Raw genomic sequence first — 24,068 nt, 5'->3', positions numbered from 1 at the left:
TCAGGGTCGGGAAGGACGCCGTCTTTGGACACGACATGGCCAAGTATGGTCAGCTGGCGGGCTCCGAAGCGGCACTTCTTCAAGTTAAGTTGAAGGCCGGCGGTGGTAAGGCAAGTAAGGACTTCGCGTAGACGAGAGAGGTGAGTGGTGAAATCAGGGGAGAAAACTACCACGTCGTCTAAATAACATAAGCATGTCGTCCATTTGAGGCCTCGTAGAAGATTGTCCATCATCCTTTCGAATGTCGCGGGTGCATTGCAGAGGCCGAATGGCATTACGGTAAACTAATACAGGCCATCAGGCGTAATAAAAGCTGTCTTGGAGCGGTCGGATTCATCCACTGGCACTTGCCAATAGCCCGATCGCAAGTCCAAAGAAGAAAAGAATTCGGCACCATGAAGACAATCTAAGGCGTCATCTATGCGCGGTAGAGGATAGACATCTTTTCGTGTAATCTTGTTGAGGCGACGATAGTCCACACAGAAACGAATCGAGCCATCTTTTTTCTTAATGAGGACTACAGGAGATGACCAAGGGCTGCAGGATGGCTTGATAACACCACGTTCAAGCATGTCTTCAACTTGCTCGGCGATGACACGACGCTCGGTGGATGACACGCGGTACGGACGCTGGCGTAATGGTGCGTGATGTCCCGTATCAATCTGGTGAGAGACGGTACTTGTGCGGCCTAATGATGCTTGGTTGCAGTCAAAAGAGGCGTGAAAATCATTTAAAAGAGTAATAAGCCGCTCACGTTGTGTCGGCTCGAGGTCAGCGGCAATAGAGCGACAAAAAACATCCGGTGGTACTCGGTTAGATGGCACATGGGGTGCCAATGCTGTTACGTTGGCAGTATCCACGTCGTCGGGAACAGGGAAATGCACAATAACGTCAGCGTCCACAGTCTGGATGGTACCAATAGTCTCGCCACAGTGCAAAGCCAAAGTGTACGAATTTGGGTTAGAAATCAGTATTTCTGCAGCCCCATGGTGCACCGTGAGGAGAGCGAAAGGCAACAATATAGGCTGGCGGCGGATGAAGACGGCAGCGGGTGAAAACATGACCGTCGCTTCGGCAAGCGATGCGCATGAAAGAGGGACAAATACCGCGCTGTGAGGGGGAAGGTCAGTATCGGAAGCTACACAGATCCTGGTAACATCATGAACTTTAACGTCGTGAGATGGCATATCGCACAGAACGGAGAACTGAACCTCAGCACGTGCACAGTCAATGACGGCGTGATGGCGCGACAGAAAATCCCAACCGAGAATCACATCGTGGGAGCAACAAGTTAGCACAAAGAAATCAATCGGATACAAAATGTCTCGAATCAACAGCCTGGCAGTGCACATAGCGACTGGCTGAACTTGCTGTGCACTGGCTGTTCTAAGCAATAATACCGAAGGCATCATGGTCACTTTCCGTAATTTACGGCAAAGTTTCTCACTAATCACAGATACAGCAGCTCCTGTATCGACGAGGGCAAGACATTTGATGCTATCAACAGACACTTCAATAACGTTAGCGGGGGAAAAACGAGGACTTTGATGTTCCGACGATGACGCAGTTCGTGCCTCAGGAACTGCGGAAATCAGTTTTCCGCCTCAGTAGTACTGGCACTGGGCCTACGACGCATGGGTGAGAGTGAGCGCCGACGAGGGGAAGGCGAGCGACGAGTATTGTAGAGCTGTGACTGCGGTGCTGGTATGTCATCAGCAGCGTAGACTTCCGATGGTGGTCGCTGAGGCATACGGTATGGTCGGAATCCGGAGCTGGGTGGTCGCGCGGTGCCCACGAAGGCCGGCAAGCGCCGGCGGCAGAAGCGCGCTACATGCCCCGGTGTACCGCAGGCATAGCATATTGGGCGGTTGTCAGGAGTACGCCAAGGATTTGTGCCTTGCTGCTGTGCGCTGAAAAAGGGAGCGACCTGCTGGCGAGGCGAGGGCGGATGAGAGAACACCGGCTGGAGAGGCGCTGAAGGCGGAGGAGAGAATCCCGGCAGACGAGGCGCCCGTGCAGCGGCTTCAGCATACGTCAGAGGCGCGGCCACGGGAGCCGGCTGACACGGAGGTGGAAGAGCTTCGGTCACTTGCTCTTGAATTACCTGTCGGATCGCTGGAGCCAAATATTGAGAAGGCTTCTCCGTGGTCGGCAAAATCGAGAGCTGTCGCGCGACCTCCTCGCGCACAAATTCTTTTATTTGCGTCAGCAAAGTTGCGTGGTTGTGGCCAATAACCAATGCTGCTAACGAATCTTCCGTAGGCGGTGGGCGCCGAGCTAAGATGCGTTGTTTCCGTAGCTCGTCAAAACTTTGGCACAAGTTGATAACTTCGGCCACCGTACGCGGATCCTTCGCTAGCAACATTTGAAATGCGTCCTCATCAATGCCTTTCATAATGTGTTTTATCTTGTCCTGTTCCGCCATTGACGGATTCACGCGCTTACACAGGTCAATGACATCTTCGATGTAACTTGTGAACGTTTCACCGTGATGTTGCGCGCGCCCCCGTAAGCGTTGTTCTGCGCGAAGCTTGCGCACAGCGGGGCGCCCGAACACTTCTGTGAAACTTGTCTTGAATCTGCTCCACGTTGTGAAATCGTGTTCGTGGTTTCGGAACCAGAGGTTCGCGACGCCGGTTAAGTAAAACAGCACATTGTGCAACTTTGTGACGTCGTCCCACTTGTTATGCTGGCTCACCCTTTCGTAAGATGACAACCAATCCTCCACGTCATGATCATCGGTGCCGCTAAAGATGGCAGGATCACGCTGGCGCAATGCACCGGAAACGATGACCGTCGGAGGCTGGGGTGCATCTTCCTGGGTGGTTTCGTCAGGCATGGTCGCAGCAGTCGGTAGCGTCCTGCTTCGGAGTTCCAGTTTTTGAGGTTACCCCGCACCTCCACCAAATGAAGTGGGGTTTATGTAGCTCGTTCGAGGGATCGCAGGTAGCTCTAGATACGAGTCCTAGCGCTTCGCACCAACAACCCGCGCTCGTGTCTCGCGCCGCAGCGGTGGCAGTCCGCACAGTGCCACATGCATATTACCCGCTACAATATATATATATATATATATATATATATATATATATATATATATATATATATATATAGGCAAAAGCAGGCCCGGAAGAGTCCCATCGACATTATTGTTATTTAATGTTACTGCACAAATGTTATTTCTAAAGAAAGCACTGCCTTAAAAATAACCAAGTCACCATTATGAACATTTCTGGTTGGCAGGATTCGAACACAGGACCTCAAGCACAGAATTAGGACATTGAAACCATTAGGCCACGGACGCATTTACCTTGGTGGATGTGTTACTTGTTTGATGATAATCATCATTAGTCATGAAGGCCTCATTTGCGCCACCAACGCTGTTTTTCCGCCAAATTACAACGAATACCACGCATGGACACCATCTTGTGAAGAAGAAATTCTATGAGCTGCCCACATCGTGTGATCCTCGTCCTGTACAATATCGCTTGATCTAGCCTCCGAAATACCTCCACAGATTCCATTGCTCTCAGAGTCAGTGTGGAGCGTAAGGCCTTGCTCTAATTATGCGCATTGCTGCTGCGCGATTGCTCAGTATTTAGTGCGTTCGAGTCCGAAATGCACAATGCTTAAGTGACACTGGCTCAAATTCCAGTATATGAGTGGCTGTGTAGATGCGTTAATATTCTTCGCGCTTAGGCAGTGTTGAAGCTTGTCACTACGAGGTGGCCTGACGGCAAAAGAAAATCACCGGTGTGCCAAACCGAGTTTCGAGCAGTAATATTTCCTGTGGTTCCGTCATACTGGACACACACAACTTGCAAAACGCATGCGCATGAACTTAAGGGCAAAAGCGCATTGAAATGATGAAATCTGTGAAACAATAGCTTAAGATATGAGAGATTTCACAGTAGATTTCATTGCTTAAAGATGTGCAGGACAAAAAACGCGGAGCTACAACAATCTATGTGTTCGCGAGAAAGCGAAGCTCACTATCCGATTAATCGGTGCAAAAATAAACTGTATCAAAAATAACACAGTATCCGAGTAAACTCTGACGATTATTTCATTCAGCTAAGATGTGAATGATGTTTAACATGTATCTTTTTCTGCGTGTATACTTGTCCCTACAAGCGTTCGTGTAACTCCCCTTTTGACATTATTTGGCTCTCTAAATTTCGAAGCACGGCGAGTTTTCTAAAGAAAGCAGTACAATTACTCTTTGCGCATATGTGAGTACATGCAGAATAACAGCGTTTTTGACGCAAAATGTTGATAGATATCATTGTTCCACCTTGTAACTTTCCTAAAGATTGTCCAGTGCCTGCGATGTCTTTAGTAGGCCACCGCTTTCCATGTAATGGCCACAAACAAAAAGCAGTTAGAACAGAGCCATACCAGAATGTCCAGCAGGGCGCTCTCCTTGCGGTTGGCAGCGTCCCTGAACGCTTCGGCCTTGTGTACAGAATAGCTGCGCACCTCTCCACGGCCTTCATGATGCATCGCGTTGAAGATGCTCGCAGGAATACCGGTGAACTCGATGAGGCTGAGACTCCTGCTAGCGCCATGCGCGAGCACGATCAAGTCGTCCCAGAAAAGCACCAGACCTTCGACGTTGACTCTTGACTAGCTTGAGGTTATAGGCAAGAGCATACACCAGTTCTTGCTCCACATCCCGAATTTCCTGGTTTGTCCGACAGTACCAAACGTGAGTAAGGTGTATGTCTACTTCATTAAGCGTGGAGGAGACCCTTATATATGCAGCCAGGGCAGAAAATTCATAGCATTTGAAGCCATCGGTATGAACACACAGTGAAGTTATGTGCTTGCAACCACAGACAACACGTAAAGTGTTCATAACTGAGGGCGGGACGTTGGTAATTGTGTTGCTCGATGCGATAGTTGCATTGTAGATTTGCGGACATTGCTGTAGCGTAATGGTGTTGTGGTGAATGCAAAAACTCTCGATGACAACGTGATCATCAAGTCCCCGCTCCCGGATAGTTGTGGAGACTCTGTCGATACCATCTATGCAGGGCAAGGAGTTGACGACCACGGACTTGATTGCGCTGTTGTCCGCCACTGCGCCGAAGAACACGAGGCACTCTGCTTCTTCAAAGGGCCGCAAATCGATGCTGAGCTGGCTGAACGACGAGTTAGATTTATGCAGGGCTTCGAACAAAGACTTCATGCACGTAGCCGCTTGGGGATCCGGAAACTGCATATCTGGATCCCAGGATGACATAAGGCACACGTTCAACGACGAAGGTAGCTTCGGGCGGCGTAGTGTGGCATTCCGTTTGATCACTTCGGCGAAGGGGATGACCGTGAAGATGCTGGAAAGGCATGTACACAAATTTTTTGTCGTTACAAATTTAAAACGAAATTTAAAAAACGCGAGAAAAACACTGTTTAGTGCACATACATAATCTTATGCTAGAAACAGAAATCGACGTTACTTAACGCGTAAAAAGAATTTATGTTTTCAGAAACAAAGATCACAGTCTGTTTCATAAAATCCGCAAGTTTTTGACAACCATCGCGTTAGCGAGACGGCGTAAATCAAATATGAAACAACCACATTGATAACCATGACATGACATTGAAATGAGGGGCTGAGTTTCCGGGGCAAAATTTAACCAGAACGAAATTTGTTTGTCCCGTTTTTCGTTAGGGCTCGTCATCTTCCAAATTATAAGCAATCATTTAAGAACGACAGGCAATCTTACTAAGTAACATCAATAGCGCTTTTTTGTGCTTTATGAGCAAGTCCAACTTTAGCTAATCAACATGCACTGCTCACGTGCGTCTCGAGTTACAAATAAAACAAGAGCTTGAATAGACGACACCAATAGTAAATTTACCCCTTGCCACTACAAATTTCAGGAGAAAAACTTAACTCACTGTTACATATAATTCGTTCATCAACATGCAATTCCCAACCAAAGTTTGAAATAAAAGAAAAATATAAGAACGAGTTCGCTTTTATTTCATGCCGTTAAGAGCGATTTTTTCCGAAAAAATATTTGTTGTTTTAAATAAATAATATTTGTGTAGTAATAATTATTTGTTTCCGGAACACTTCAGAATTCAAAAGCTCGCGCCAGCGTATGAAATACGGCGCTATATGTTTTGTGCTAAGTGGCATCCCCTAAATCATATTTGATGTATCATACTTAGTGCCAAATATGCCTATATGACATGTTCGGCATTGGGGAGTTAAACAGTATACGTCCCCTAATAAGTGCTGCGAGATGCCCTATTGGTTGTGGCCACTCATAATACATTTTAAGCTATACACACAATAATGGGTCGTCTACAACGATGACTGCATTGAGTTCTTCCAAGGTATTCATCTCGGAAATGGCGTCGACTATTTCTATCAGGAGTGTTTTCATCAGAGGTGAGCCCCTGTCTGAAAAGTCTGGTGATTTGAGAGTCAATTTGCGTAGCGTGGAGTCTTCTTTGGCGAGGTATCTGGCGAAGACTGCGTTGGAGGCTTCATCGCGGTAGCCGAACACGCTTTCTCCAATGGCGAGTTCAGTGATGCTTTTGTTTTCATTGAGCTCTCGGATGAACCAACGCGCATGATTTTTGTCCATTTGGAGGTCTGCGATATCGAGTGCTGTCAGATGACCCGTGCCTGAGAAAAGTGACCTTCCAGGCAGAGGCATCCCAACTCCGCTTTCCTTTTTGAACTCGTACACTTCTAAGCCGACATATTCACCCAGCGGGATAGGATTGAGCACTTCGACCGAGGAAGTGCGTCTCCAAGGTGGTAGTGTTGATCCGCAGATTCTTTTCAAAGAGGGATTGAGCTTTATTGCTGAGAGCATCGAACGACGAACTGTCAATATGAACGTGAGTTCTAGTGCTGTGATGCAGCGATGCTCGGCGAGTAGATGTTCAAAGAGATCGAGGCAGCCGGGGGTGATTTCTACGCGCCTCACGCTGCGCGGGGGTACAAGTACGAAACGCCGAAGGGTAAACGCCTGCGAGAAGACGCGCAAAATGAGGGGCTGGAGATCGTTACGGATCCTTCCGCGCCCACACGCAAGGGCAGCAGCGTATGTGCGGACACTTCGCCCGACCTCACGTTTACGAAGAACGTCGCTGGAGCGCGGTGGCATAACACGCAGGAGCACTTGGGGAGCGATCACTCGGTGATCGAGATCGAGGTGGACGTGGGACCGCACTATATATATATAGCATCATCACGGTTATCGGGACGGCACCAAGGGCAACCACTACCGGCTGGTGGAATGGGACGCGTTTCGCAAAGCCCGGAAAGAGCATAATCGCGGCAGCGAGGCAATCGACGACATCGAGAGTTGGACCGCGACGCTCAGGAGGGACGTTGAAGCGGCAACGCGGGAAGTACCGCAGGAAGCGCACCTGGAGGTGATAGATAGTAAACTGCAACACATGTGGGAAGCCAAGCGCACCCTGCAAGGCCAGTGGAAGCGTCAACGGCACAATCGAACGCTACGCAGATGCATAGCACGGCTAAACAGGGACATAGAAGAGCACGCATTGCAGGTATGCAAAACGCAATGGGAGGAGACGTGCAACGGTATGGAGAACCAGCTAGGGACGCCCAAGATTTGGCACCTCCTCCGGCATCTCTTGGACCCTGAGGAGACCAAATTAGCGCACGCGTATAAGATCAACAGGCCAGTACACGACTACGAAGGCACGTCCGCGGACATTCTAGAAGCCGTGCGAACCCGCTACGCCAAGGCAACTGGCCCATCGCGCATCCGGTGTACGCGGGGGAGTGTAACGCGCAACTAGATGAGGACTTTAGCGTAGCAGAGGTGAGGGCGGTACTGCACAAGCTCAACAGAAAATCGGCGTTGGGCCCGGGCGGTATAACCAATAAAACTCTCCGCAACTTGGAGATGAGTAGATAGAACAGCTGACGGATTACATGAGGTATGATAACGAAGAAGCAGGTGCTTTCTGCTGTAAAGCTAAGCAAACTATGGAGCAAGTTTTATTACAATGTGAAAACGTCTCCCGAGAGGTCGATTTTGGTACAACAGGCCTCCTCGAAGCCCTTGGGTTCTAAGAAGAGCAGTGGAAACGTAAACATATCCGCAGTAGAAATTAGTAAGAGGCGATTGAAGGATTGGTGGAAGAAAAGTAGGGAAACGACAAAAAACGGAGACGTATAAAAACAAAGTTCCTAATCGGGGATCAGCAAATTTGGTTGGGGGAGTTCATAGTTTTTTTTTCAACGTGCGTAGGACATTAGACAGTATAATAGCAAGAGCTTAGCGGCGCAACCCACTGCCCCGTTCTAAAGGGGACGCTCATGACGTCCGTCCGTCCGTCCGTCCATCCATCCATCCATCCATCCATCCATCCATCCATCCATCCATCCATCCATCCATCCATCCATCCATCCATCCATCCATCCATCCATCCATCCGTCCGTCCGTCCGTCCGTCCGTCCGTCCGTCCGTCCATCCATCCATCCATCCATCCATCCATCCATCCACGTATTAGCCCCGATAACGAAAAACAGTGGCGCTGCGAGCGTCACTCGCGTGACTGTCAGGGCACGGACTCATGCCTGTCGTCTGCTGCAGTTCGGGCGGTGACCTGGCGCCTTCTGCAGTGTTTCGTCGTTCCCTATGCCTGTATACTTATGACGTGCCTCTCAGATATATATTTTACGTCTTCATTCGTGAAAATGTAATCAAGGAGCTTAGTTTCTAGACGACAATACATTTCTCAAAGGCAACGCTATATATACTGCCACCCGAGGGAGCTTGATCAGACCAGCGCATTACGGTTTTCTCATGCGCTGATCTACGCGTTGCAGTGGTAGCTCACGTGAATAATGAAAGCATAGACGCATAATCACAGCACATACGAATCCAGTTAGTTTTTCAAATTCACCATGCTGCAACATCTGTGTCACATTAAACTCTGGCTATAAGCCAACCTCAACGAGTCGGCTCACGGGGCTGCGCGTGAACTTGCCCACCGCGCTACCCTCGACCAATCGGAAGCCGACTCACTAGAGAACAGGGACACGCCTTCCACCTACAACGAGATAACTAAACACTACTATCTCAGCCGCAGAACCTACTTTGTTCCTCATCCGCGCCTCAATAGAGCTCAAGCATTAACGCTCCGTCTACTACAAACGAATACCTATCCGAATCCATCGCTCTTAAATAAAATCTATCCGGATACTTACACCAACGCTACCTGCCACGATTGTGGAGATATAGCCACGTTAGACCATATGCTCTGGCGATGTGCTCGGTCACGCTCTATCATCGCTAACAGCTCGGCCAGATGGGAGGCGGTTCTCCACAGCCCTCTTCTGGCTGACCAACTCTGGGCTGTCCAGCAGGCCCACGATGTGGCCGAGAGGCTCGGCCTTCCGGTTCCCACGTGGGAGCGGCCCGCTTCGTGAAGACTCACGATCTGCAGGACTTTAATTTATAAAGTTTTACCATACCATACCATATATGACTTCTACAACATTGAACTTCATTTTAACACGCTGAAACATCTTTTCTCCCGACGTTCACTGTTCAATATCGAATTTTCCTATTTCTTCACAGAAACGCTCGCCAGTAACACATTTCCCTTCAATACTAAAACTGCGTTCTTTCAATTCAGTCCTGTTGTAACATCTTTGACTTGTGTTCGTCATATATGCTGACTACCCCGCCATTTATGTAATACCCTGTAAAGGGTCATTAGGGGTCCAATATTTGAATATGATGACTTAGCTAACACTGCAGTATAGATTCTTCAAGCACCACTTGCGTTTTTAACCACTTCGCAAGATTAGGCCGTTCTTCACCGGTTAAAATTCAGTGGAGATAATGTGAAGTAAAGCTGAGGTTGCAGCACACGGAAAGGAACGTACCAATATTTATTCCCTTTCTGTACTACGCGTTTAACTCACTTCAGCAATTTACTGGTTCTTCTTGCTTGAGAAACAGGCATTGGCGAATCTGTTTGGAGAACTGCCACAGGGATGCTCGGGCCAAATGTTTGAATGAAGTGTGCCTTTTACACCGTTTCGTTCCAGCCAGCAAGAAGCCGTAGCGTGATTCATTAGTAGTGTGGCACATATTGAAAATATCATTGTTCCCCAGTGGAGGTCAAAAGTCAAGTGAATTCGTGTGAGGCTTGTGATGTCTTCTTTATGAGGCGTATATACGAGGTCCTTTTTTATGTATTGACGAAACGAACAGTTTTCAGTTAGTGTAGTTTAAAGGCAGCCTAAGCTGCGCTTATAGTGCTTCGAGTATGCTATAGTTATTCTAAGCGGTGCGGTGAACAGCTACTTTATGGTTTCAATTCGATGTTCTGCTGAACTGCCGGGTTTCGTGAGAAATGCGTGCCTCGCCATAACAACAGTCGTTCGCTTCCGTTGCGGGAGCGATGTGCCATATCGTCGGCAAAAGCTAGCGAAGGCCATTATGACACATTTCATCGCTTGCAGTTGATTGGTTCTTGATCTTAACCACAAATTTTTTTTTTCATGTGATTGCCGTTATGGTATCCTGGAAGTATACATATGTTATACATGATGCTCCATCGTGTTAACAGCCAATGCGCTTCTGTGCCTGTTTCAGAGAAAGGTGAAGGTTGCCAAACCTTTTCTCACAAAATGCGCGCCTAACTCTTCCTTTGAAGCTTTAATAGAGTTTCCACGTTTAACTAAACTACTCACTAAAGCAATGAGGAAGAATCATGATGAAAGCTTCGCTGGGCAGTGCCCGTCTAACCCCGATTTATAACCTTGATACCAAATATCAAGGTTTTTCTTTCATGCAAAATGCGATGGCTCCCATAGCTATTTACTAAGAGAATGTTAAGAGTTTAGAGGAGCATTATACATAACTTCGCGTGTTGAACTTGCAGACATTATTTTTAAGCCAAATTAATTGACAGACGAATGGCCTGCATGCATGGCCTTGCCATGCATATATGCATGGCAAGGCCAGTAAACCCCGTCAGCGCTACAAAGCTTGCGATACGCAAGTCGCAAGTTTTCATGACTTGCGCTGTTTCGAAGAAGAAACCGCGGTTCAGGAATGGCCGCAGAAATAATCCGAAACATTCTTATACCATGTCACATGGGAGTGTAAACACAATAAATCATTCCACCAACACAATAACCCGAGTGCGGAGCAATGGGAGAGTCGGCTTACCAGCTGCGAGCTCACGGCCCAAAGGGCCTTAGTGCAGCACGCTAGCGAGGTAGCTAGGCTCAGTGGAGCCCTGGAATAGGGGCCCACCCTTGCTGGAAGAGGCTCCAAGTCGCCGGCGCCCAAGACGACCGAGACCTCGAGACGCTAAATTCATGAAGGAACCAAAATAAAGTTTCTCTCTCTCTCTCTCTCTTCGAGTACGGCTTGAGCCGCCAATCCTACCCTGGCATTGAAGTCGCCCATCAGTATAGTGTATTTTGTTTTGACCCATCGCCGATTCCACGTCTTCATAAAAGCTTTTAGACTTCCTGGTCATCATGACTGCATGTAGGGGCATAGGCTTGTACCACCTTCAATTTGTACCTCTTATTAAGTTTCACAACAAGACCTGCCACCCTCTCGTTAATGCTATAGAATTCCTGTATGTTACCAGCTATTTCCTTATTAATCAGGAATCCGACTCCTAGTTCTCGTCTCTCCGCTAAGCCCCGGTAGCACAGTACGTGCCCGCTTTTTAGCACTGTATATGCTTCTTTTGTCCTCCTAACCTCACTGAGCCCTATTATATCCCATTTACTACCCTCTAATTCCTCCAATAACACTGCTAGACTCGCCTCACTAGATAACGTTCTAACGTTAAACGTTGCCAGGTTCACATTCCAATGGCGGCCTGTCCGGAGCCAGGTATTCATAGCACCCTCTGCAGCGTCACAGATCTGACCGCCGCCGTGAGTTGCTTCGCGGCTGCTGGGGACTGAGGGCCGGGGTTTGATTGTTGTGTTCATATAGGAGGTTGTGGCCAAGTACTGCACCAGGGTGGCCAATCCTGCTCTAGTGAGAGAGTGCGTTACCGGTTTTGGTCACCGGGATCAGGCCGCACTCCAGGCCTGTTTGTGCAATTTTCTCAACACACGGTTTTCTTTTTTTGTATTTTCCGGTGGAGAATTGCGCGGCACCGGGATTTGAACCACGGTCATCTTGCACGGGAGGCGGATAGTCTACCGTCCCCGCAGGAGTTAAATTAAAAAATTACATTATGGGGTTTTACGTGACAAAACCACTTTCTGATTATGAGGCACGCCGTAGTGGAGGACTCCGGAAATTTCGACCACCTGGGGTTCTTTAACGTGCACCCAATTCTAAGTACACGGGTGTTTTCGCATTTCGCCCCCATCGAAATGCGGCCGCCGTGGCCGGGATTCGATCCCGCGACCTCGTGCTCAACAGTCTAACACCATAGCCACTGAGCAACCACGGCGGGTCCCGCAGGAGTTGTACGCCTCATTGGTGCCCTATTTGATCAGTCAATGTGGACCAATCTGATCTCGGTTATACCGCACGGATGGCACTCGGCTAGAGAGCCTGGTATTTATGACCTGCATATGTGTGGCCATATATAATTGACCATAGATATATATACATTGTTTTTAAGGAGCGTTCCCGTACAGTGATAAAACAAAGGAAAAGACATTAAAAAGAAACAAATTTGGGGGGAAAAAAGGAACATAAGAGGTGAATTGAACTCGTGACCCTTGGATGTTGGCCGGAAAGATAGCTCAGGCGGTTGGTTCGTCAGGCCCCAGCTTAATTTCAAGCGTCATAGCTCCTGCTCCGAGCCTCATACTTACGTGGAAAGGGACTGATGTTGTCCGCGATAGTCGATTTCTTCGAAGGCATACTTTCTTGGAAAAATGGCCGCCCGAGGAGAAGAGCGAACTCGAGCGGCTTTAGAGACTAGGGAAATTACAGCTGTCAAGCGACTAGTGTGGCGACCGCCAGGGAGCTGCAGAGGGCATTGTGCACATTCGACGCGGTGGGGTGAAAACGAGTTTCTCTTGTTGCCTTTGCTCCCTTACTCGCGTTTGTCATCTATATACGCGTTCTGAACCACCCGCAAAGGTAGTGTGCGAGACAGCCACAACCACAGCAGCCCGAAGTAGCAGCAGTGGGAAAGTCGACGGAAGAGGCAAAAGAAGCTTCGTTTCAAAAGCAGCTCGACTACACATGACAAAGCCTACACCTGCTGGTTTTGCCTGCCAAACTCCGTGACGTCATTCTCCTTGATTTGCAGGACATACCCACATCAGGACGCTTATGCGTACTCTAGCTTGAGCGCGCCAGAAGTATGGCTGGCCAGGACTTCCTACCTGCGTCCATGGTTACGTGCAAAGATGCCAAGAATGACAGCGCAACAAATCGTCGTTTACGAAGCTTGCTGGGTTTCTCCAACGCATCGATGCAGTCTGCCAGAAACAAATCGATAGTGGTTGCCCCAAAACCCTTAAGCGCTACGCCGAGACAAAAGTTGTACAACGCGCCAAGGCTTAAAAATTTGCTGTTTAGTACATACCACACCATTCTCACTAATGGTGCCCAGCGTTATCAATGTTACAGCGAAATTTATGAGCAACGTCTTCAAAGGCGCGCACTATCGCAACAAAACTGGCTTCCTATTTCCCAAACCAACCCACTGCAGGAAGGGTTAGATGGCACCATCGCAGACATGCTATGGGCACTCTGCAATGACCAGGCGGCGCAGCGATCGGTTCAGCCGTCAGCGCCACCGTGTCAGTTGCGCCAAACACCGAGGCGGCCACTGCTACGGAGGCATGCTTTTGCGGCGCCCGTTTGAAACTTGTCGGACGTTATAAATTGTGATTTTAGGGCAATTGAAAACATCAAGGCCTATTTCGGACTACCGACTCTCGAGAAAGGACGTCGAATTTACGACAACCACCATGTATATCATGTCAAAGAAGTAAACAGCACGGTCATCACAGCGAGGGGCTTAAATTAAATCATGCTGATTTAGGTGCCAACACCACGATATGATTAGGAGGCACGCCGTGGTGGGGGTTCCGGAATAATTTGGACCACCTGGGGTTCTTTAACGTAGACCAAAATCAAATTACAAGGTTGCTTTGTTATTTAGAGCCCATTGAAATTCGACCGCCGTGGCCGGGATTTAATCCCTCGAGCTCGTGCTTAGCAGCCCAGCACCATCTACAGCCACTAAGCAACCACCGCAGCTCGCGAAGTATTTGTCACAACAAAAGAAGCATACTTACGTCGAACTCAGTGAGTTAACAAATCATTATTTTATGCCACTTAAGTGATCAAATACGGCCGTGGACGTCCTTGAACTGTCGTTTGTCGTTGTCACAACTGTAGAGGTTTTGGCGAGTAGGTAGCCAAGTGCTTTTTCCTCCGTTGACAAAGTGCCTCGAGCATATTTTGGTATTGTCGTTCGGGCTCGAATGTGAAAGGGCATTACCGCTGAAGCATCATAGAGGGCAATCAGCTGAGACTAAACAACGTGAAGACTGAACAAATGTGCGCTAGCGTGTGCGAGAGAAATGCTAATTTTCGAATACTCGACGTGTGCTGCTGTGTACTCCAATTTTAGTTCTGTTGTTCTAAGCGCGAGAAAATATTGGTGCGAATGAGCTCGGTTCCAGCATTCGCGTCTTGATCTTGGCGCAGGAAAAAACACAGCGCGTACAAAGCTCCAGCACGGAGCGCTTTCGAAGCTAGATTAGACACGTAACAACCACTGCGCGTTTCCTTTGGAGTAAGACGAGCTAAACAAATATACCTAAACTAATTTACAAGAGTGAGAAAAGGTTCACGCATTTTTGTGCCGTTGACGCTTTATTGCGTGTTTTTACGGATGTTGCTGCTGGTTCTTATTTTATTTTTCTTGTTTTTGCATTTACGTCTTAGTTCGTTTACAAGAATTCAGAAGACCGACACCAACCACGATGATCCATTGCAGCCGCCGGATTGTTTCCCCCGGTTTTGAAGGGAAGCGGTACAATTTGATACCGATCGACATTTCCTTCGAGGTGGTGACAATCCCTAACGCAGCAGTATCTGCGCGTGTTCTTTTTGTTCACACTTCCCACGAAGCAGCTGCCAAGAGGCCGCGGTGAATCCACTGGAAAATTGGAAACGCAGGCTTTCAGGCGGGCCTGAGCGCATTACGGACAATGGTGAAATGACGGTGAGGGCCCACCCGCGGGTGCTCACCGACGCTGCTAGGTGGTGCGACATGTACAGGCCAAACTTCATTGCAGGGCGCCCATAGAAATGTGTTATTGCTGCGAAACCATGATTTCTTGAAGCGAAGGTCATAGTCCCCGTAGACACTCTTTATGGCAAATCAGTTTTGCGGAATCCTGCAAGGCGGAGGAAATATCCTGAAAGGGAAACATTAATTGACCCGAATGTAGCGAAAAGTTACAAAGAGAAACACATGCGGGTTTCGCAGAAAGGACGCTTCCCAGACGAGGATAATTTCGTCCCGGTCCGGGATTGGAACCCAGAACAAACACGATTCGGGGCGGTCGCTCTATCATCTGAGGTAACCAGGAGGCTCGCAGATCGCAGCAAAACGGGCGAATAAATTGAGAACTCGATCGACAATCGAAAACTCAAAACAATTTGCCCGTTTATAGACAATAACAGACACGCACCCCCCTTCCCAACACAAATAGTTTCACATATGAGACCACGTGGTCACTGCAACGCTTTTGTCGACTAAGCCTTCTAGAGGCGAGTTTACAGAAATATTATTCAAAACAAGCGCATTTGACGTGTTATATTTTAACATGTCATAGCACGTAGATCTTCACCTCGTGCACATTCTTGTATTTACTTTTCCTTGTGCTTGAAAATCTCGACGCTCTTTATAAGAGAGTAAATTGAAGAAGGCTAACTCGAAAGACCTCTTCGTCACCACGTCTACGCAGTGAAGCTGAGAGAGACTTGAGGTACCTTTTGATGTGATGCTGTTTGTAGATATAGGTTCTAGCGCTAACGACAGCAGAAATTCTTTGCTATACAACGCTGTTATATACACTGCTCCTAAAAAGAAAACGAAAATGCCACAACTCACAATATCGCACCGGCCAACGGCAAATAGTGCTGTGCGGAAAAGAAAGCTTTGTGTACTTTTGCACATCTGTTTATTACCTAACAGGTTAGGCCTGCTTTCTTGTCCTCGTCTTTACCGCCCGCTTAGCTAATGCCTTTCAAGATGAACCAACGAGCCCATCTCGCCCCAATTGTCCTAATTGCGAATGTGCAAAAGCGAAAGCCAGACCGTCAACGAGTTTCTGAGCAATCTATGTACGCTGGTGACATTTCACGGTTGTCCCAGGCCTTGGGTGGTGTGCAGGACGCGCAAGGAGAGAGAGAGAGTGAACTTTAATAAGCACCAGCAGTTTTGTCGGCTGGGCCTAGGCCTCCCACGATGGGACGTCGAGGTCTTGCCTCTTCGCCGCTTCGTAGGCCTGCTGGGTCGCCCAGAGTTGGTCGTCGGGGTGGGAGCTGCGCAGGGCGGCGTGCCATCTCGACGAGAGGGTCACGGGATTAAGGTCCTCGGTATTGGTGTTTGCACTCCCATAGCATGTGGGGGAGTGTTGCCGATTCAGTTTTACAGACCTTGCATGTCTGGCTCGGGTAGATGTCGGGGTATATAGTGTGATAGCGTGTGAGGGAGGGGTACGTATTCGTCTGCAACAGGCGAAGGGTGGTTGCCTGTGCCCTGTTTAACTTGCGGTGAGGGGTGGGGAAGGTTCTTCTTGCGAGGTAAAATGACTTTACAAGGTCGTTGTATCTTGTAAGGCGGTCGCGTGAGATGGTGCAGGACGCGCAAGGACATAAGAAACAAGCAAACAAACAGGGAAGTTGCAGTGCATTGAATGTCACTCTGCTTCCCGTCAACAGGTACAAAAATGGCACAGTCATTCCAGGAAGGGTTTCAATGGTTTCGTAGAACTGATCTTGTTATGATGGATGAGCAGGAGTGCCAGCGACGTGTGCTCCTTTGTGGGTCAAGCACAAAAGGCCCTTGAGAGCAGAGAGAAAATTAGACCGTGGCCATGCTTTTGCTACACGCAAGGATAAGTTGCAGCCTGCAACGCCCATTAACACTGACATTGATGCCGCCACGAGGTTTGCCCCTGAACCTTGCTGCGAACGCCGGTCTTGACGATTATACCACACACCCACAACATATCTGGGGCATTAAACAAGGCATCTTGTTTTCATTTAGAAATGTGTTATGTATAATGAATAAAGAATAATCAAAATTTCTGGGTAGAAATACATTGCTGCTGCTTAAAAGCAGGGAAAAACAGTTATTACAGAACATCTAATCTCATCTTTAGTGCCTTTGGACAATATTAAATGGCGAAATTGAACGCTGTCGCTTTTATTTGCACAGTTATTTTTTGAATGTATTAAACATAGCGCCTGATTCGTGACATTTAGCATCGAATTTCCGCGGTATATCCAGGCAATATCGAAACCAAGCTCCGCGGGGATGGACGAAAGGGGGCCCATGCATATTGCATGTATTTGCATGCATATGACTTGCATATTGTGTGTGGCTATTGTTCCATGCGGGCGGGTGCCCCGACTAAGAGCAACTGCTCCGGTGTCTCCATCTGTCGGCTCAACAGGCCAGCGCTCCAGTTGTTTTTTGTAAATATACATTTTAAAACACCTTTGGTATTCAATCCATAGTTCGGGCAACAATATCATGCTGAAACGCCCTGTGAAGAAGTTTGAAACTGAACGTGTCGGCCAATCGCAGCGCCTACCGATAGGGCACGCTTTGCCTGGTTGTGTCGAGTGAGGATTTGCTGCTGCGTGCTGTCATTCAAACTTGTTCCCGAATTTGTTTACAGGGCGTTGGCGTCTGACTCGCAATCTCCATATTTCCTGTATTTGGCCTTCAACTTCGATTGCGAGTATCTCAAGCTACCTGCGATTGTTTGGATTTTGAAAAAAAAAAGAAAGTCGACGTGTCATAAATTGCGACGCCCTACACGTTTTCCCACATAAAGAACTGCCCGCAATTTATATATAAAGACCCAATTAGGATTTTTTTAAATTATTCTTTTGAGAGCAACTAAAGCTGCTGAAATGTATTTACGTCTAGTCGTAGACCTTGTATGCAATGACGACAAGCTTCTTACGGCCGCAGCTGTTTTATAGAAAAATGCCGCCTTGTTTAGGCACACTAGCCACCTTGCCAAAACGTGCCACCTTGTTTTAGGACACCGCTTAGAACACTTGCAGAAACTGCAACGCTTACCACCATCTAGTGCGTTATATCACTTTGAAGACCATTGTTACGTCGAAGAGTCCAGCAGTCACCGATTACTGCGCGAATGAGCGCCTGTTCTTTTATCACGTTTACTTTGTAAAGAGGTCCCATTGCAGTCTTTGACTCCGGGACCTGCTCCTGAATATTAACAACTTGTAATCATTCTAATGATCTCAATAAAAACCGATTCTGATTATGATCGATAAAAAGCTCCACGGCGGCATGAGAATTCTCGGCCATTCTTGTTCATTAAAAGAACGTCTGGTATCGAGAATGCCAACATTCGCCTTTCGTTTAGCAATAGACACCGCCAATGACGCTTTGGATTTATAAAAAAATAAGGAGCGGTAAGTGAATAGTCTAATTGAAGAATAGTTATGACGTTTACAATACAGAATAATCGAAAAAGTTGTGCAAACTCGATCAGACATCCTTCAACTAAACGGCGGTCCGATGAAAAAACATAAGCATGTTTCCGTTGCGTTCCAAAATAGACATATCGCGCATGACACCAAACGGCCCAGTCATCTCTGCGGGAAGTAATGTCGCCTCAGTATGGCCTACTACTGCTTGCTGCTTCCTGTGACCCACACCCACCGCCGTCACATGATCTCACAGCGACACGTTTTTTCTTGAGGCCTGGTTCTGCCCCATTGTTTATAACCTATGAGATGGTTGAGCATTGTCATGCCTACACATGGCACATCGCATGTCAGCAGAATTGGCGGAACAACTATGGGGCTCTACGTGCCAAAACCAAAATCGAATTATGAGGAATCGAACATCGATTCCTACTTTGTTTGGGAATCTTTCTGTGTTGTTTAATTTGCATACCGATACTCAGCGGTAATGGTGACAGCGAATGATTATATTTCTTCAGCATTTACTGCAAGACGAGGGCAGTGATTTGGTACCAAATGTTACCTTGCGTGCATCACTGCTGTTCGTCTGCGTAGTGCAATGAACATACACCGAGACGTGTTTGCTTAAGGCGTGGTTCTGAGTCATGGTTTATAAGCTATGAGATGGTTGAGCACTGTCATTGCTTCACATGGAACATCGCGTGGCAGCAGAAGTGGTGGAATAATTATGGGGCTCTACGTGCCAAAACCACAATCGGATTATTAGTCACGCCGTGGTGGTGGACTCCGGATTAATTTTGGTACCCAGCTGTTTTTTAACGTGCACCTAAATGTAAGTGCCCGACCACTTTTGTATTTCGCTGCTTTCGAAATCGGCTTCCATGGTGGGAATCGAACGCGCGACGTCGAGCAAGGCTATAGCCGCATAGCACGGAAATATTCATTTGACGTGTGACCGCTTGCGTAGTGTTGCATAGAACCTTCGGGGATTTAATGTGATTTTGCATCTGAAAACCGTCGGTCATTTGTCCAGTCGACAAATTTTCATGGTTTTTTGTTAGAATTTGCAGAAACGTACAATTCCTTGAGTTCTTCTGCAACTGTTGTCATGTCTGTGCCTATTGCAGTAGTGTTTCCTCACGTTTATCTCATTAAGGTGGCGTTTTCTTTCTCCCAACCATCCGCCCCATAGGGTAACTGCGGGCGAAGAGTGCTGAGGCTGTTGCACACTGATTTCAGGATTACGCCGCTTCTACGGATTCTCTGCCTCATCTCCTTGCCCCATCTTTGCAACTATATTTACCACTCCTTGAGGCTTGCACGTTATCAGAACGGTAAGGGCTGTGGGGGCTCACGGATAATTAAAGCTGCCAAAAGGCTAATGTGACGACACCCACAGATCTCCAAAGAGCACTGTGCACGTGGGACGCGATAAAAATCTCCAAACGAGTTTCCCACGTCGCCTCTGCTATCTTCCACGTTATTTTCATATATATATTCACGGTCTGAACCCCCCACCCCGCTTCGTGCAAGAATGCAGGACCATGCAGTAGAAAAGTTGGAGGGAGAGGGAAAGAAATCTTCGCGTTAAAACCACACCGTGGCGAAGATGGGGAGAACGTAGGAAAAAAGAAAGTCGTATTTGCACTGGCGCCTAATTCCGTCGCACAAACCCGGCGGACAAGCGTGACGAATGGGCACGTCGCCTCTCAGTCACGTGGCATCCGTTTCCTTCATCGGCACACACAGTGAACCGTGACATGGTGTTTCTTTTTTTTTTTAGCAGGCATACGTAGGTTGCGCCCATGCAGTGTGCTTGGTTGGCAGGGAAAGTAGGAACTATTCAGAAAATCTGTCTGGAATTCTGTAGATTGGAAGTGAGAAACGGCCACAGAAGGGGCAATACTGACGAACTTCAAGTGCCTTGCAGGTTTGAATTCCACTGTTAACTCGGCATTGTGAGCCAGCCGTCAATTTCTGCGTATATGAGAGCCACATTATAAGGGACCGCAACCTGGGCAAGGAAACTGAATTCCAGCAATCGGCGTTCCGTGAAGAGTACAGCTGAGAACTGGTTGGAAAGAGAATGCATCCACGTATTTCCACGAAATAAGAAGAAAGGGAAGGAACATACCATATACCAAGAATTTGCTGAATTTTTGTTAAAGATTAAATAAAGGAATGGTAAACTGGGTATGACGGTAAATGAGAAGACTAGGCTTGTGATAAAATACGAAGAAATATACATTTACAGAAAAGAAAAGATTCAGTGTCGCCGTTTGCAGCAGACTTGGTCCAAGCAGTTGTAGAATAGAAGAAATATGTCAGGTAAAAGTGAAAACGACATATTAACAGAACCAAAAACAGGCGCTACGAGCCGATACCAATAGACATAGCAATACTGAAATTTCTGTTATTAGTAAACCGGGGAACTCATTCGCTATGTCAACCACACAACTGTAGCTGTAGAATGCAAATTTTACATTCAGCAATGAAGTAAAAATATTTACATTATACATTCAAACTTTAGGTCTCACGGAGGTAGAAAATATGGCCACATAACTGAATAAGGCAAATATATACAGCCGTATCTCATCCAAAAGTACAATACACTGGAACAAGCAGGTACAAACATTTAGATGGGAGCTCTTGAATGTGTTTGTAATAATAACCACACAATTATAACCAGTAGGCCTGGTTAATATATCTCTGAGACCTCTTGATGCTATTACAGAAATTGCCTTGAGAAGTTGACAAAGCAAAATACTGTGGCTGCAGGTCTATCACTAGGAAGGATAAAATTAAATTATGGGGTTTTACGTGCCAAAACCACTTTCTGATTATGAGGCACGCCGTAGTGGGGGACTCCGGAAATTTCGACCACCTGGGGTTCTTTAACGTGCACCTAAATCTAAGTACACGGGTGTTTTCGTATTTCGCCCCCATCGAAATGCGGCCGCCGTGGCCGGGATTCGATCCCGCGACCTCGTGCTCAGCAGCCTAACACCATAGCCACTAAGCAACCGCGGCGGGTCACTAGGAAGGATAAGTCGCATCTTGGTGCGGTCGTTTCCAACGATGTACGCTCTAGCCACGTGGTTTGTTCATGCGCCCAGGGTCTTCTACAATGCGTCCACGATAAATTTGGCAAACTGAACAAGGCATCTTGTTTAAAATTTCAACACAAACAGGAGAAACGTTATCTAAGATTAACATACGTAGATCAAATTTCCAGGGTCAACTGCTGCCTTAGCAGTAACTTACTGGTCCAACTGCTACGTACGATCATCAGAATTAGGAGGCGTGTATAATTAACCTATCTGTAATAAGTAGAACATAGCCAGTGCACTAAACCTCACCGCCAAGAAATAAATTTGTAATTCGAGTTGTCAAAAGAAATATATCTCGCCAACCTTTTCAAGCGTAGGTATTAATTGCAGGCAACGAAATACTTGATGAAAGCGTTCGAAATATACAGGTTGGCTGGAATTAGGTGTATTCTGTGCAAGTCCACGTAATTGTGATCTCTTTTATAAACGGCCTAATTGAATGCAAAAAGAACGCAATATAGAGGAAAAACATTATTTCGTAATAACAAGGAATATTTGAAAGTGATTGAAACGTCACCGCAGCAGCTGGGAGATATAAATTCAGTGTTTGATCATTCTTGCGATGATCGAAGATGTCATGCGCACTTAAAAACTTTCATTGAAGCGAAGGCTTAGTCTGTGATTTCAAATAGCTCTGCAGTTTCGCGATAAACGCCCGAATTCAATTTTGTACTATTGAAATTTGGAAGCACCAAAATCTGCAGTCTTTATGCATTTAACGCATCATTGTGTTGGCAGAAGTTCAGGTATTACATGGCGAACACATATTAATTTCCAATCCTCGTCTATCGATTGGGATGACCGTGTGGAATACTTTTCTAAGTAGACATTTCTTCAGCGCAAGCGAAGTGCAAGCAACATGTGGTCATTGTGAACCAAGCCTTTGTTTATTTTTTTTAGCGACGCCATGATAGCTATGTTTACTTCCATTTTTCTCTCTTTTTTTCTGATTTGTCAGCTGCTTGCAACATGCTGATCTGGTTAATTGTCATTGCTGAGTTGGTATTGTCTTAGTGAAATTGAACATGGTGCAATCAAAGTGATTAAGCAGCAGTTGGAAACGTAGGGAGGTCAACAACAACTCAACAGAAAAGAGACCATATATAAAGTGTTAGACATAAGTTTGCGTGCTAATTTTGGCATTAAAATTATACTTCATGAAAGTAGAATAAGTAAAGGACAGCAGGGACACTAGTGCCAACTTGTGTAAATGCTAACCAAGCTCATTGCAGCTTCTACGAGCAAAAATACCACGTGTTAGTGACACGCCACCATTCGCCCTTTTTTGTCATATATTTGCATTGATGAAATTGTTTTCCCAAGGAGAGAAAGTGAAATACAGCTCGCACACTTACTGCGCAAACATAATTACCTAAAGCCAATGACTTAAAGACTGAACGGGTCAGGAAACTCACGTACAGACGCTCGCCATTTTATTTCCCGTAAAATGTTTGCGAAAACATCGTGAGCTTTGTGGTTTCAGGGTTGTAGCCCGGTGTTTACACTTTTGCTAAATCAAGGCAGAAGCGCACTCCATAAGACGATTATTTAGCCACCCGAGATTACGGCGCTGTGTAGGCCTCCGGGAGCTCAAGACCCACCGCAGCAAATATTGCGCGAGTTGTGACGCCTTTTCCGTTTGGCCAAAAAAAGAGAAGAAAACTGGATATATTTTTTTATTCTGAGAACAGATAAGAGCGTTAAGAAAAAAAAAACTAAAAATAGAAGGGTATATGGGGAACCAGCGCTGGCCAGGAGGCGCTACGACATTTTTCATGCGTTACTAAAATATGCTGAAACCGTCCGATAGGGAGGCTACGAAGATGGCACGACATATTTAGCGATAAGAAACGTGCGCCTGTATCAATGTTTGCCTAGCCCGATGCGGCCAGCCAAGTTCTGTCCATGGCCATGCGCGCTGCGTAGAGCGCATGCGCTGCTACGTCCTAGCACCTCGGTTCCCTGCCGTTTGAGGAGCCGTGAAAAGTGTGACTCAAGACAATCGGTGAATTTGCTGACACGAAATCACTGCGTGTGCTACTGGAAACTGTGTCTACCGCTCGCTAGGCTGTGTGTTACGGCGCTGCTGTCGGCACGCGAAGCTTCAGCGCTGGTTGCCCATAGAATGTAACACACGTGCTTTTCTTTCTTGCACACATTCACGGATTTCCCGAGTGTTTCTTTTCACCCTCTCCCCTCTCTCTTTCGCCATTTCTGGTACTCGCGCACACAAACGCACAACCACGTGACCACTTTAGCACCACCCTTCGCACGTTGTGAAAGCCAATCAACG

The 24,068-nt window shown here is 47.1% G+C and overlaps 1 pseudogene; it reads right to left on the bottom strand.

Annotated features, from left to right (window-relative positions):
* Positions 1–24,068, bottom strand: part of LOC139047041 (uncharacterized) — a 44,099-nt pseudogene that overhangs the window by 4,502 nt on the left and 15,529 nt on the right.

The sequence above is a fragment of the Dermacentor albipictus genome, chromosome 6 (genome assembly GCF_038994185.2).
Source record: "Dermacentor albipictus isolate Rhodes 1998 colony chromosome 6, USDA_Dalb.pri_finalv2, whole genome shotgun sequence".
Lineage (NCBI taxonomy): Eukaryota > Metazoa > Arthropoda > Arachnida > Ixodida > Ixodidae > Dermacentor > Dermacentor albipictus.
This window is presented reverse-complemented; position numbering and strand designations above follow the sequence as displayed.